Source organism: Arachis duranensis, chromosome 3, assembly GCF_000817695.3.
Source record: "Arachis duranensis cultivar V14167 chromosome 3, aradu.V14167.gnm2.J7QH, whole genome shotgun sequence".
NCBI classification, from domain to species: domain Eukaryota; kingdom Viridiplantae; phylum Streptophyta; class Magnoliopsida; order Fabales; family Fabaceae; genus Arachis; species Arachis duranensis.
Window position 1 is genome coordinate 82,904,275 of NC_029774.3, and position 15,113 is coordinate 82,919,387.

Sequence of the window (15,113 nt, forward strand, 5' to 3'; positions counted from 1 at the left end):
AGAAAATTTGAAACTTTAACAAGAAGAAGAACAAAAGACTCAAACAAAAGATAAAGATTAATAAAGAAAAGAAAAGGTTTTTGAAAATTTTTTATTTTTTCGAAAATAAAAGAAAATAAAAGACTCAAACAAAATTAAAAAGTACCTAATCTAAGCAACAAGATAATCCGTTTGTTTGTCAAATCCGAACAATCCCCGGCAACGGTGCCAAAATCTTGGTGCACGAAACTGGCTCCGCAGAATTCGCACAGATAGACCGGCAAGTATACCGGGTCGTCCAAGTAATACCTGAGTTGAGTCAGGGTCGATCCAATGAGGATTGTTGGTTTGAGCAAGCAGTGAACACCTTGCGAATCTTAGTTAGGCGTATAGAAATTATAATTTGTCACGAAAAGCGTATAAAACGAATTAAATAAATAAAAGTTACTAGATAGATGAGAATTCAATGGTGATAGAATGGTTGAGGCCTCGAAGATGCTTTGTCTTTGCGGATTAACTTTTCTTACTGTCTTCTTCAATAACCTTTTTATTCCTTCAATGGCAGCTGTAAGTGATTAACTCATGTCCTCTAATCAAGTTAGCCTCCTCTACTGTAGCAATCCAACATGTTGAGATGACTCATGTCCTCTCATCAAGCTACCTCTAGGTTTCTCACCGTAGCAGTAGATGAAGCTCTAAGCAGTCTACTCCCCTTCACGATCCTACGCAAGGTGCTACAAACAAGGAAGATCTTCCAGATCAGAAAGTGCTACTTCTCTTGCTCTAGCCTTAACGCCACAGAAACTTCACGCACCCATAGTCAACGGGATTATATGTCATATATCCAAAGTTACTTAGATGCTCTATTGGAATCACAATGAAATCTCTAGCTTTAGCTCAACGCTATCCGGGTCAGGAATCTCACGGAACCCATGTAGAACAAGGGTGATCGTCATGGGTCACCCTCAATTCATTAGATGAAGAACGAGGTTGCATAAGAGAATAGAATCAGACATATTGACTGAAAGTAGTAATTTTATTGATCCATGAAACTCAACAGAGCTCGTAACCTTAACCTTACGAGGTTAGTGACTCATGCTGTTCAAAAATACAATGGAAAATGTAAACATGGGCAAGAGTCCTCTAACAAGGGTGAACTCTTATATATATATACTCATCTGCTAACTATGGATTACAGAAATATGATAGACTAGACTTAGGTGTGTGAAAATCCACTTCTAAAGCCCACTTGGTGAGTGTTTGGGCTGAGCTTTGAGTGTCTCCACGAGCTAGGGTCCCTTAGGGGTATTGAACGCTGGCTTGGGACTCCCTTTTAGGTGTTTGACGCCAGCTACTCCCCTGTGGGCACTGGACGCCAGGAACAAGACTGATAGCTGGCATTGAATGCCAATTTTAGGCCTTTATTTCTAAGGAATAGTATAAACTATTATATGTTTCTGGAAAGCCCTAAATGTTAGCGTTCCATAGCCATTGAGATCACACCATTTGGACTTCTGTAGCTCAAGAAAAGCTCCTTTGAGTGCACAGAGGTCAGATCCTGATAGCATCTACAATCCTTTCTCTACTTCTGAATCAAACTTTTGCTCAAGCTCCTCAATTTTAGTCAGAAAATACTTGAAATTAACATAAAACACACAAATTCAAAGTAGAATCCAAAAATATGAACTTTGCACTAAAACCTATGAAAAACATAATAAAACTTACATAAAACATAATGAAAACTATATGAAAACGATGCCAAAAGCGTATAAAATATCAGCTCATCAATTTTGAATAAGTAGTAGTCTACCATGTGCCCAGGAAAGGAACGCCAGAGCTGATCTCCTATCAAAGCTAGCAATCACAAAGCCCGGCATGAAAAATCGATCCCTAATCCAAGGATTTATAAAGGAACCCTCTGTGATGCTCTGCATGACCCAGATTCCAAAACCTCCATCATGGATCAACCCAATCCAATGTTTCCTTGAAGAGGAAACACTCCCTGGACACATGGTAATACAGTGGCAGCTATACAAACGAGGGCTCAATCAACCCTTACTGAAGTGCCTACGCCCCGACAAGACGGACTATGTTCTAATGGAAGTCCATGAGCGGTGCTGCGACCATCACATTTAAGGGAAAGCTTTAGCAAGGAAGCTCATAACAGCCGGATATTATTGGCCCTCCATGATGATGGATGCGCAAGAATTTGTGAAGAAATAAAGAAAATACCAAGAAAATGCAAATTTTTACAAGGCCCAAGCGGGTGAGTTAAGTTTCATGTTGGCCTCCCGGCCTTTCTCGCAGTGGGGAATTGATCTTTTGGTCCCGTTCTGGTAGAACCTGGACAAGTTAAGTATTTGATAGTGGCTATCGACTATTACAATAAATGAATAGAAGCAAAACCATTGGCCAGCATATCGTCAGCGAATTGTCGGATGTTTTTGTGGAGACAATTAATCTTAAGGTTTGGAAGTCTAGAGACGGTGATCTCGGGTAACAGGACGCAATTTGTAGACAAAAAATTTGGAGAATTCTTGACCGAGCTAGGGATCAAGCAAAAGTTCTACTCGATAGAGCACCCACAGAGTAACGGTCAAGTAGAAGCAGCGAACAAGGTTATCCTCAAAGGATTAAAAAAGTGGCTTGACCATAGAAAGGGCTATTGGGTAGACGAGTTAGCGTCGGTCTTATGGTCTTATAGGACAACGCCACAGTCCTCCACCAGAGAAACGCCTTTCCGGCTCACTTACAGAGTCGACGTGGTCATTCTTGTGGAAGTCGGGGAGCCAAGCCTGAGGCTTCTCCTCGGTGGTGGGGCAGAAGCAATTGAGAAGGATTTGATCGATGAGATGAGGCAGATAGACCATCTGTTAGAAACAGCACTAAAAAAGAGGATAGCTTTGTGATACAATGGAAAAGTGCTCAGAAGGAACTTCGAAAAAGACAATCTAGTGTTATCACACAATGACATTGGGCTACCGACCTTAGGAAAAGGTAAGTTGGCGACTAATTGGGAAGGCCCATACTGAATAAGGAAAGTTCTCAAAAAGGGCGCTTACAAGTTAGAGCGGTTGGTTGGAAGCGATATTCCGAGGACGTGGAGCATAGCGAATCTGAAGAAGTTCTACGCTTGAGAGGCAACCTTCCAACTTGGCGGTCTTTTCTTTCCGTACCTTGTCATCTTTTATTTCATAGTTCCTATCCTATATATGTTGTTTCCATTACCTTTCTATTTCAATTATCCTTTTCTTTTTAATTTACCTTTCTTATGGTTAAATGCACTCATGATTCAAGCATGTGTATACTTTGGCTTATCTACCAAAAATCTTTCAATTTTTCAATATAAGAGACACCTTTCACCTACCCTCTACACGAGGCCACTGTAAGGGGGGCTCTAGCGAGACCTACTATTAAACAGCTTACGCCATTGCTTGCTGGTGGACGAAATTGTGATCATCAACAATGGCTCCAAAGGCTTGGTGCTCTCAAACGTGAATCACACTTTGTCACAACCCCGCACAACTAACCAGCAAGTGTACTGGGTCGTCCAAGTAATACCTTACGTGAGTAAGGGTCGATCCCACAGAGATTGTTGGTATGAAGCAAGCTATGGTCATCTTGTAAATCTCAGTCAGGCGGATAAAAATTGATTATGGAATTTTGAAAATCAAATAATAGTAAATAATCAGAAAATAAAGATAAAGTTACTCATGTAATCCAATGGTGGGAATTTCGGATAGGTGTATGGAGGTGTTGTGTTCCTTCTGAATCTCTGCTTTCCTACTTCTTCCTTCTATTTTTTCATCACTCCTTTCTATGGCAAGCTGTGTGTAGGGCATCACCGTTGTCGATGGCTACATCCCATCCTCTCAGTGAAAAAGGTCCAAATGCTCTGTCACAGCATGGCTAATCATCTGTCGGTTCTCAATCAGGTTGGAATAGAATCCAGTGATTCTTTTGCGTCTGTCACTAACGCCCAGCCTTCAGGAGTTTGAAGCTCGTCACAGTCATTCAATCCCGAAATCCTACTCGAAATACCACAGACAAGGTTAGGCTTTCCGGATTCCCATGAATGCCGCCATCAATTCTAGCTTATACCACGAAGATTATGATTAAGGAATCCAAGAGATATGCGCCCGGTCTAAGGTAGAATGGAAGTGGTTGTCAGTCACACGCGTTCATAGGTGAGAATGATGATGAGTGTCACGGATCATCACATTCAACAAGTTGAAGTGAAATGAATATCTTAGAATAGGAATAAATCGAATTGAATAGAAAATAGTAGTAATTGCATTAAAACTTTGAGGTACAGCAGAGCTCCACACCCTTAATCTATGGTGTGTAGAACCTCCATCATTGAAAATACATAAGTGATGAAGGTCCAGGCATGGCCGAATGACCAGCCCCCAAGATCTCAGAACTAAACGTCCAAAGATTGAATAATACAATCAAAGATGTCTAATACACTAGTAAAAAGTTCTATTTATACTAAACTAGCTACTAGGGTTTACAAGAGTAAGTAATTGATACATAAATCCACATCCGGGGCCCACTTGGTGCATGTTTGGGCTGAGCTTGATCTATCCACGAGCTGAGGCTTATCTTGGAGTTGAACGCCAAGTTGTAACGTGTTTTGGGCGTTCAACTCTGGTTCGTGACGTGTTTCTGGTGTTTGACTCCAGAATGCAGCATGGAACTGGCGTTGAGCGCCAGTTTACATCGTCAAATCTCGAAAAAAGTATGGACTATTATATATTGCTAGAAAGCTCTGGATGTCTAATTTCCAAAGCCGTTGAGAGAGCGCCATTTGGAGTTCTGTATCTCCAGAAAATCTATTTCGAGTGCAGGGAGGTCAGATTCCAACAGCATCAGCAGTTCTTTGTCAGCCTTTTATCAAAGTTTTGCTTAGGTCCCTCAATTTCAGCCAGAAAATGCATGAAATCATAGAAAAACACACAAACTCATAGTAAAGTCCAGAAATGTGAATTTAGCATAAAAACTAATGAAAACGTCCCTAAAAGTAACTAGATCATACTAAAAACTACCTAAAAACAATGCCAAAAAGCGTATAAATTATCCCCTCATCACAACACCAAACTTAAATTGTTTCTTGTCCCCAAGCAACTGAAAATCAATTAGGATAAAAAGAAGAGAATATACTATAAATCCCAAAATATCAATGAATATTAATTCTAATTAGATGAGCGGGATTTGTATCTTTTTGCTTCTAAACAGTTTTGGCATCTCACTTTTTCCTTTGAAGTTTAGAATGATTGGCTTCTCTAGGAACTTAGAATTTTGGATAGTGTTATTGATTTTCCTAGTTAAGTATGTTGATTCTTGAACACAGCTACTTTTATGAGTCTTGGCCGTGACCCTAAGCACTTTGTTTTCCAGTATTACCACCAGATACACAAATGCCACAGACACATGACTGGGTGAACCTTTTCAGATTGTGACTCAGCTTTGCTAGAGTCCCCAGTTAGAGGTGTCCAGAGCTCTTAAGCACACTCTTTTTGCTTTGGATCACGACTTTAACCACTCAGTATCAAGATTTATTTTCTTGGGCCCTCCTATCCATTGATGCTCAAAGCCTTGGATCCTTTTTACCCTTGCCTTTTGGTTTTAAGGGCTATTGGCTTTTTCTGCTTGCTTTTTCTTTTTCTTTCTATTTTTTTCGCCACTTTTCTTCTCTTTTTTTTTTGCAAGCCTTGTTCTTTCACTACTTTTTCTTGCTTCAAGAATCAATTTCATGATTTTTCAGATTATCAATAACATTTCTCTTTGTTCATCATTCTTTCAAGAGCCAACAATTTTAACATTCATAAAATTTAATATCAAAAATATGCACTGTTCAAGCATTCATTCAGAAGACAAAAAGTATTGCCACCACATATAAATAATTAGAATTTTCAAAAAGTATTGTCACCACATCAATATAATTAAACTAAATTCAAGGATAATTTCGAAATTCATGTACTTCTTGTTCTTTTGAATTAGAAACATTTTTTATTTAAGAGAGGTGAAGGATTCATCGAATTATTTATAGCCTTAAGACATAGTTACTAAATACTAATGATCATGTAATAAAGACACAAAACATAGATAAACATGAAGCATAAAAATCGAAAAACAGAGAATTAAGAACAAGGAAGTTAAGGAATGAGTCCACCTTAGTGAGGGTGGCGCCTTCTTGAAGGACCAATGGTGCTTTGAGCTCCTCTATGTCTCTTCCTTGCCTTTGTTGCATGATCCCTAATGATTTTGGTGCTCTTATCCTTAGTTGCTCCCAATAATTGTGTGGAGGAAAATGTATTCCCTGAGGTATCTTAGGGATCTCTTGATGAGGGAATTCCTCATACTCTCTTGATGTGCAGTCAAATGCTTCTTCTACTGAGCTATGGACCCTTGAGATGAATCTTTCCATCTCCCATGACTCGGAGGTGGAAGCTTTTTGTCTTCCCTTTTCTCTTCTTCTTTTTTTTTTTTTGAGGTTTCTCTGGCCTTAGGTGCCATCAATGGTTATGGAAAAACAAAAAACTTATGCTTTTACCACACCAAACTTAAAATATTTCTCACCCTCAAGCAAGAGAAGAAAGAAGAGAAGAAAAAGAAGAAGAAACTATGGAGGAGAGGGGGAGAGGTGTATTCGGCCATGTAGGGTGGGTTTATGTGGGAAAGAGATTTTGAATTTTGAAGGTAGGTGGGGTGTATGGGGAAGAGTGGATGGATGTGAGTGGTGAATGAAAAACAGAAGGGATGACCGTGAATGGAGAGAGAGAGGGTGAGATAGGTGGGGATCTTGTGAAGTCCACAGATCCTGAGATGATCCTGTGGGGTCCACAGATCTTGAGGTGTTCCTATGGGGTCCACAGATCCTGAGGTGTCAAGGATTTACATCCCTGCACCAATTAGGCATGTATAATGCCTTTGTATACATTTGTGGCGTTTAAACGCCAAAGTGATGCTCATTCTGGGCGTTCAACGCCCATGTGTAGCATGTTTCTGGCGTTGAACGCCAGGTCCATGCTTGTTTCTGGCATTCAGCGCCAGCTCTCCTCAGGGTGTATTCCTGGCGTTTGAACACCGGGATGTTGCTTGTTTCTGGCGTTCAACGCCAGATCCATGCTCTGTTCTGGCGTTGAACGCCAGCCAGATGCTCCTTGCTGGCATTTAAACGCCAGTAAGTCCTTCCTCCAGGGTGTGATTTTTCTTCCGCTATTTTTTATTCTGTTTTTAATTTTTGTATTTTTTTCGTGACTCCACATGATCATGAACCTAATAAAACACAAAATAACAATAAAATAAAAATAAAATTAGATAAATAAAAATTGGGTTGCCTCCCAATAAGCGCTTCTTTAATGTCAATAGCTTGATAGTGAGCTCTCATGGAGCTTCACAGATGTTCAGAGCATTGTTGGGACCTCCCAACACCAAACTTAGAGTTTGAATGTCGGGGTTCAACACCAAACTTAGAGTTTGGTTGTGGCCTCCCAACACCAAACTTAGAGTTTGACTGTGGGGGCTCTGTTTGACTTTGCATTGAGAGAAGCTGTTCATGCTTCCTCTCATTACCAAATAACTTGGCATTTAGCTTCATGATGGCTCCTAGATATTGTGAAACTTGCTCTCCAGTCACATCTTCATCCTCTTCAGAGGAAGAATAGTCTTCAGAGCTCATGAATGGCAGAAGGAGATTTAATGGAATCTCTATGGTCTCTATATGAGCCTCAGATTCCTTTAGGTCCTCAATAGGGAACTCCTTCTTACTTGAGAGACGTCCCATGAGGTCTTCCTCATTGGGATTCACGTCCTCTCCCTCCTCCTTGCATTCGGCCATATTGACTATGTCAATGGCCTTGCACTCTCTCTTAAGATTCTCTTCAGTATTGCTTGGGAGAGTACTGGGAGGAGTTTCAGTGACCTTCTTGCTCAGCTGGCCTACTTGTGCCTCCAAATTTCTAATGGAGGATCTTGTCTCACTCATGAAACTTAAAGTGGCCTTTGACAGATCAGAGACTAAGTTTGCTAAATTAGAGGGGCTTTGCTCAGAATTCTCTGTCTGTTGCTGAGAAGATGATGGAAAAGGCTTGTTATTGCTGAGCCTGTTTCTTCCACCATTATTAAAGCCTTGTTGAGGCTTTTGTTGATCCTTCCATGAGAAATTTGGATAATTTCTCCATGATGAATTATAGGTGTTTCCATAAGGTTCACCCATGTAATTAACCTCTGCCATTGCAGGGTTCTTAGGATCATAAGCTTCTTCAGAGGCTGCCTCTTTAGTACTGTTGGATGCATTTTTCCATCCATTCAGACTTTGAGAAATCATGTTGACTTGCTGAGTCAACACTTTGTTCTGAGCCAATATGGCATTCAGAGCATCAATTTCAAGAACTCCCTTCCTTTGAGGCGTCCCACTATTCACGGAATTCCTCTCAGAAGTGTACATGAATTAGTTATTTGCAACCATGTCAATAAGTTCTTGAGCTTCTGCAGGAGTTTTCTTTAGGTGAATGGATCCACCTGCAGAATGGTCCAATGACATTTTAGAAAACTCAGATAGACCATAATAGAATATATCTAATATGGTCCATTCTGAAAACATGTCAGAAGGACACTTTTTGGTCATCTGCTTGTATCTTTCCCAAGCTTCATAGAGGGATTCACCATCTTTTTGCTTAAAGGTTTGAACATCCACTCTAAGCTTGCTCAGCTTTTGAGGAGGAAAGAATTTATCCAAGAAGGCCGTGACCAGCTTATCCCAGGAGTCCAGGCTATCTTTAGGTTGTAAGTCCAACCATGTTCTAGCTCTGTCTCTTACAGCAAAAGGGAAATGCATGAGCCTGTAGACTTCAGGATCTACTCCATTCGTCTTCACAGTCTCACAAATCTACAAGAACTCAGTTAAAAACTGATAAGGATCTTCAGATGGAAGTCCATGAAACTTGCAATTCTGTTGCATTGAAGCAACTAATTGAGGTTTCAGCTCAAAATTGTTTGCTACAATGGCAGGAATTGAGATGCTTCTTCCATCAAACTTGGACGTGGGTTTAGTAAAATTACCAAGCATCCTCCTTGCATTATTGTTGTTGGGTTCGGCTGCCATCTTCTCCTCTTGTTCGAAAATTTCAGAAAGGTTGCCTCTGGATTGTTGTAATTTAGCTTCTCTTAGTTTCCTCTTCAGAGTCCTTTCAGGTTCAGGATTAGCTTCAACAAGAGTGCCTTTTTCCTTGTTCCTGCTCATATGAAATAGAACAGAAAAAGAAAAAGGAAGAGGAATCCTCTATATCTGGACAAAGAGGATCCTTATTATTAGTAGAAGAAGAAAGGAATAAGAGTGGAGAATCCAATCACAAGGGTGAGGATAGAGGCAGTGATTGGAGATGAAGAGAGGTGAAGAGAAGTGTTAGTGAATAAATAAATAAATAGAAGAAGAGAAGAGAGAGAGAATTCGAAAATAATTTTGAAAAAGGATGAGATATTTTCGAAAATTAGAGAGGGAGAAGTAGTTAGGTAGTTTTGAAAAAGATAAGAAACAAACAAAAAGTCAAATAGTTAGTTAAAAAGATATTAAAGTCAAATTTGAAAAGATAAGAAGATAAGAAGTTAGATAAGATATTTTGAAATCAAATTTTTAAAAAAGATAAAATTTTGAAAAAGATATGATGAAAAGATAAGATAACAAGATATGATAAAAAGATAAGATAAGAAGATATGATAAAAAGATATGGTTGAAAAAGATTTAATTTTTAAAATTAAAATTAATTGCTTAACTAACAAGAAACTACAAGATAAGCAAGCTATTTACACTATTAACATATGTACAATAACCAATAACATAACACCATTGCAAATCCCCGGCAACGGCGCCATTTTGATGAACGGATTTTTGACGGTTTAGAATTTCACTAATGAAATCTCGTTGTAAAGTATAGTTTCTAAACCAAGCAATAATCCTTTCATACAAAAATTTGTATGTCACAAGTACAAACCCCTAAAATTAATAACCGAAGTATTTAAACCTCGGGTCGTTCTCCCTAGGATTTACAATAAAGTGTCTTGTTATTGGTTGTGAGTTATTTTGGGATTTTTGGATATGAAGCATGAAAATAAACTAACAACCTAGAAGAGGCATTTCAACAAACACATAAAAGGCAATAAAAGTAAACAACATAAATTGTAAGAATTAAAGAGAGATCTAACTACAAAGGCAAGAGATCAACAATAGAAAAGCAAAGAAGAACAATTATTATGAATTACCTCTTATTGAATTGGAAGAATGTAGAAAGAACAATACTAGATCTACAACAAAATATAAGAACAACATAAAAGAGATTACACCAAAAGAATAGGAGAAGAATGAATGTAACTACGAGGAATTGAGAAGATAGAAGTAGAAGAAGATGAATCTAAATCTAGATCTAAGAACTAAACCTAATCCTAATCCTAATTCTAGAGAGAAGTGAGAGCTTCTCTCTCTAAAACTAACGAATCCTAATCTTAATTCTAATTCTAGATAGAAGTAACTACTTCTAAAACTAAACTATGACTAATGGTAACTAACATATGGTAAAGTATGTTCATTCCCCCTTCAATCCTTGGCTTAAATATCATTAGAAATGAGTTAGATTGGGCCCACAAGGCTTGTAAATTCGCTAGCCACGAGTTTGGATGAAGTGATCACGTGCACCAACGGCGCGTGCGCGTACTTTGCGCGTGCGCGCCACCATACGTGTAGCAACTATGGCAAATCTTATATCGTTTCACTTCATGAGTTCTCCAACTTTTCATGCTTCTTTCTTCATTCCCTTGATCCAATCTTTGCCTCCTAAACCTTAAATCACTTAACAAACATATCAAGGCATCTAATGGAATCAAGGAGAATTAGATTTATCTATTTTGAGTCCTAAAAAGCATGTTTTCACTTTTAAGCACAATTAAGGGAGAAGTTATAAAACCATGCTATTTTATTGAATAAATGTGGGTGAAAGGTGATAAAATCCCCTAAAATCAATACAAGATAAACCCTAAAAATGGGATTTGTCAACCTCCCCACACTTAAACCAAGCATGTCCTCATGCTTAATCTAAGAGAAAGCAAAGGGATCAACATTTATTCAATGTAAATAAACTATATGCATGCAACTAAATGCAAATTGATTCTACCTACTTGGTTAAAAATAAATCATTCTCCAAGACATACATGCACAAGTAGGGCTTAAGATCATATAACGATTCATGAATCCTACCAATTGAAGTATAAATATGAAGTTCACATAGACTTGCAAGAAGAACGCTCATGAAAGCCGGGAATCAAGGAATGAGCATCGAACCCTCACCGGGAGTGTTTGCACTCTAGTCGCTCGGTGTTTGGGGTTGATTCTCTCAATTCTCCCCTAATCATGCTTTCCAAGATTTGTTCTTCTTCTAACAATCAACATATATTTCATGCATGCATACATCTATCATGAGGCTTTAGGTTGTAATGGGGTTAAGGTCAAGGTAGGATGCATATATGGTTAAGTGAGCTTGAAATTTGAATCTTTGATAAGCTTAAACTTCCCACCTAACCTATGACATCCTATACAATTTCAAAGCTAACCTAACTACCCATTTTTCACTTTTCCACATACTCATGCATTCTCTTTTCATTTCGCAACACATATGCATTGACTTTTATTTGAGCTTTACTTTCGGGCATTTTGTCCCCTTTTTTATTTCTTTCTTTTTCTTATTTTTTTCTTTCCTTTTCTATATTTTTTTTCTTTTCCATATTGTTTTTTTCTTTTTCTTTTCTTTTTCTCATTTTTTTTTATACAAGAGCATCAATGCATAAGGTTTTACATTTGATCAATACATGAGTATGTACCCAATTCCCAATATTTACACTAATAATACAAAACTACCCTTTTATTCACCCAATGTCCCAAGGTTCCCACACTTGAATGATACTCACAGACACTAGCCTAAGCCAATCAAAGATCCAAATTAAGGACATTTATTGTTTTTCGCTTTAAGGCTTGTAATGTGCTAAATTAAAAATAAAGTGGGTTAAGTGTAGGCTCAAATTGGCTAACAATGGATGATAAAAGGTAAGGCTTTTTGGGTAAGTAAGCTAAATGAAATGATGGCCTCAATCATATAAATGCATGAATACACAAAATAATGGACATAAAGAATCAAACAAATCAAAGATTACAACCATAGGAAGAGAATAATGTACACAAGAAGGAAGATAAGTGGTTATAAGATGTAACCACGCAATTAGGCTCAAAACTCACATGCTTGTGTGTTCTTAGCTCAAAAACCATGTTCCAAAATACATTCTTTCAAGCAAGTTCCACAAAGTATTTTTTTTTCCCAATTGGTAGGGTGCCCTAAAACAGTTTCTTGGAAAGAAAATCATCATCCTAACCAAGTAGTCTTAATAAGAAAGAAGTGGTAAAAATATGTACAAATTCTAACTAACATGCAACCTATCATGCAAATGCAACAACTAACTAACATTAGTGTTGAAAAAGAAAATTGTTACCCATGGAGATCGGTCGACGACCTCCCCACACTTGAAGATTGCACCGTCCTCGGTGCATGCAAAGAAGAGCAATGTGGACGGGTTGCTACAATTGATGAGCTCCTTCAAAAGGTTGTGCGGATGACTTGTTTGTTGCCCCATTTAGAAATGAAGAGTGTATTGAGCATCAAGTTCCAATGAGAAGAAGTGGGTCATGAAAGACAATATGAGGTCATATCAATGCACAAAGACACAAGAGTCATACAAGATGAAGCATTGATTTAAAAGTCTCATCACCCCAACAATATTAAACAAGTCAAGAAGCACCAAAATAATGTAAGAAAGTCTCAACAATTGAGTAGGAAAGTGCAACACCATTATTAGAATGGACAACTTAGAAAATAAAATGAGAACAAGGTAGAGAAAAAACAAAATTAAAATGCAATGAATGAAAATAAGCAAATGCAATAAAAGAAAATGGATGAAAAGAGAAAAAGAAATATTTTTTTTAGTTTTTTTTAGTATTTTATTTGTTTATTTATTTATTTATTGATTTATTATTATTAACTATTATTATTATTTTTTTTTAAATTTTCATTTATATTAAAAGAGAAAAGAAAAAAAATTTCGAAGAGAGGAAGAAGAAAAAAGAAAAAAGAAAAAAATAGAAAGAAAGAAGAAGAGAAGAGGAAAGAAGGAGAAGGGAGGAGAGAGAAAAGCATGATGCAAATCCGCGCGCGCGCGCACAGCGCGCTTACGCGTGGATGAGGTTGGGACGATCCGCGCGCGCGCGCACAGCGCGCTTACGCGTGGATGAGCTTGTGCTCCTAGAACAATGCTGGCACAACGCGCGCACAACTCTCTGGTTTTTGTACTAGAAGTTGCAGAAGTGCAATGTGCGCGCGCGCGCACAGCGTGCTTACGCGCCGATGGCCTCCTTTTTTTTTTCGTTTTTTTTTTCCAAAAAGCAGAAAAATGCCCAAGAGCTCCCTATAATGTCTAAAACTCTTCTTTATTCAATCGAATATCAAACAATTCACAGAAATGCAATTTGATTTTAGGATTTATTCATCTACTACTAATGAATACAACATACTAACAACCAATCTTTACCAACAAATCAGTATGAAATGAAAATCTACCTACACTGGCAACTCAAATCACTTATTAAACAAAACTAAAAGAGGATGGAAAGAGTTTACCATGGTGGGGTGTCTCCCACCAAGCACTTTTAGTTTAAGTCCTTAAGTTGGACTTATGGGGAGCTCTTCTCAAGGTGGCTTGTGCTTGTACTCATCTTGGAACTTCCACCAATGCTTGAATCTCCAATAAGCTCCATTCTTCAATTTCAATATCTTCAAGCTTTGATGGAGTTCTCCACAAACCATGAGCTCCTAGTTCCTCACAAGCTATGAGCTCCCAAAGGCAATCCTCATGTATTCTGGGATCCCATATCTTGTTTCTACACCCATCTTTGAGTTGATTATCATTATTCCACTTGGGTGTCATAATCTTGGAATTCTCAAAGAAGCTTTCAAACAACTTCCTAGACCCATGCAATTTGGTTCTACACCAACCATTGCTCTTGAATTTTGAGCTTACAACCGTCATGAGCTTAGAATGATGTTTCCAACCACCACACAATTCTCTTATACTTTTGACTCCACAAAGAGCTCTAAGTTGACCATCATTTTTAATTAAACCATATTCAAGTGAGAAAGTAAAGCTTAGGGATAAGAATTTTACCCACTTGAATGTTGTTTTGGATGGTGACTTAGGAAGGGAGACCTCCCCACACTTAGACAATGCAAGGTCTACTTCCTTGTGCTCTTCTTTGGTTGTTTCCACCTCTTCACAAGCTTCTTCAATTTCAACCTCATCCCCTTTGTCACGTGGCTTGGTGTTGTCTTCAAGAACTTCATCTTGCCCAATGGGAGGTGAGTCAATTTTAGATAGGAATTCATTGATGAATGAATCCATCTCTTGATCAACCTCTTCATATTCTTCAATTTCAATATATACCATGCCATTTTCGTTATCCTTGGGAGGTTGTGCACACTCTTTTATAGTTTCAACTTCATGTCCAATGGGAGAGGCTTCCATTGTAGAGAGGAATTCATCCATGATTGAATCCATCTCTTGATAAGCTTCTTCCAAGTCTTCAACTATGACATGCCTTGGAGGTTGCGCACCCTCCTCAACATCAATATCAAGCTTCTCGGGAAAGTGCTCCATGATGCTACATTCCCATGGACTTTCAACATCCCTTAGATCTTCAACCACTTCTTCCTTTTCTTCAATGATCATAGGCTCCTCCAATTGTTCCAACACAAAATAGCCTCCCTCATTTTCCACCGGGTTTTCCAATCTCTCCTTCATGCTATGATCTTCAATGGATTCTTCACATGTGGCCATGGGAGCACCTTGAGTGTTCAAAAATTTGTAGGATAAGGTGGACACTACCTTGGTCAAGTTGGTCACAAACTCAAGTGTATCCCGCTTCATGGCCTCTTGTCCTTGAAGTAACAAAGTGAGAGAAGTGTCTATTGGGGCTTGGGGTGGGTAGGAAGGCTCATCATTTTGGAGAGAGGGTTCATAATAGGAAGGTGGTTCTTCTTGGT

The 15,113-nt window shown here is 38.5% G+C and overlaps 1 non-coding gene across 1 annotated transcript; it reads left to right on the top strand.

Annotated features, from left to right (window-relative positions):
* Window positions 1–8,585: 8,585 nt before the first annotated feature.
* Window positions 8,586–8,689, top strand: LOC127746260 (small nucleolar RNA R71). Its single transcript, XR_008007880.1, has one exon. It is a non-coding gene; the product is annotated as a small nucleolar RNA R71 (small nucleolar RNA).
* Window positions 8,690–15,113: the final 6,424 nt, after the last annotated feature.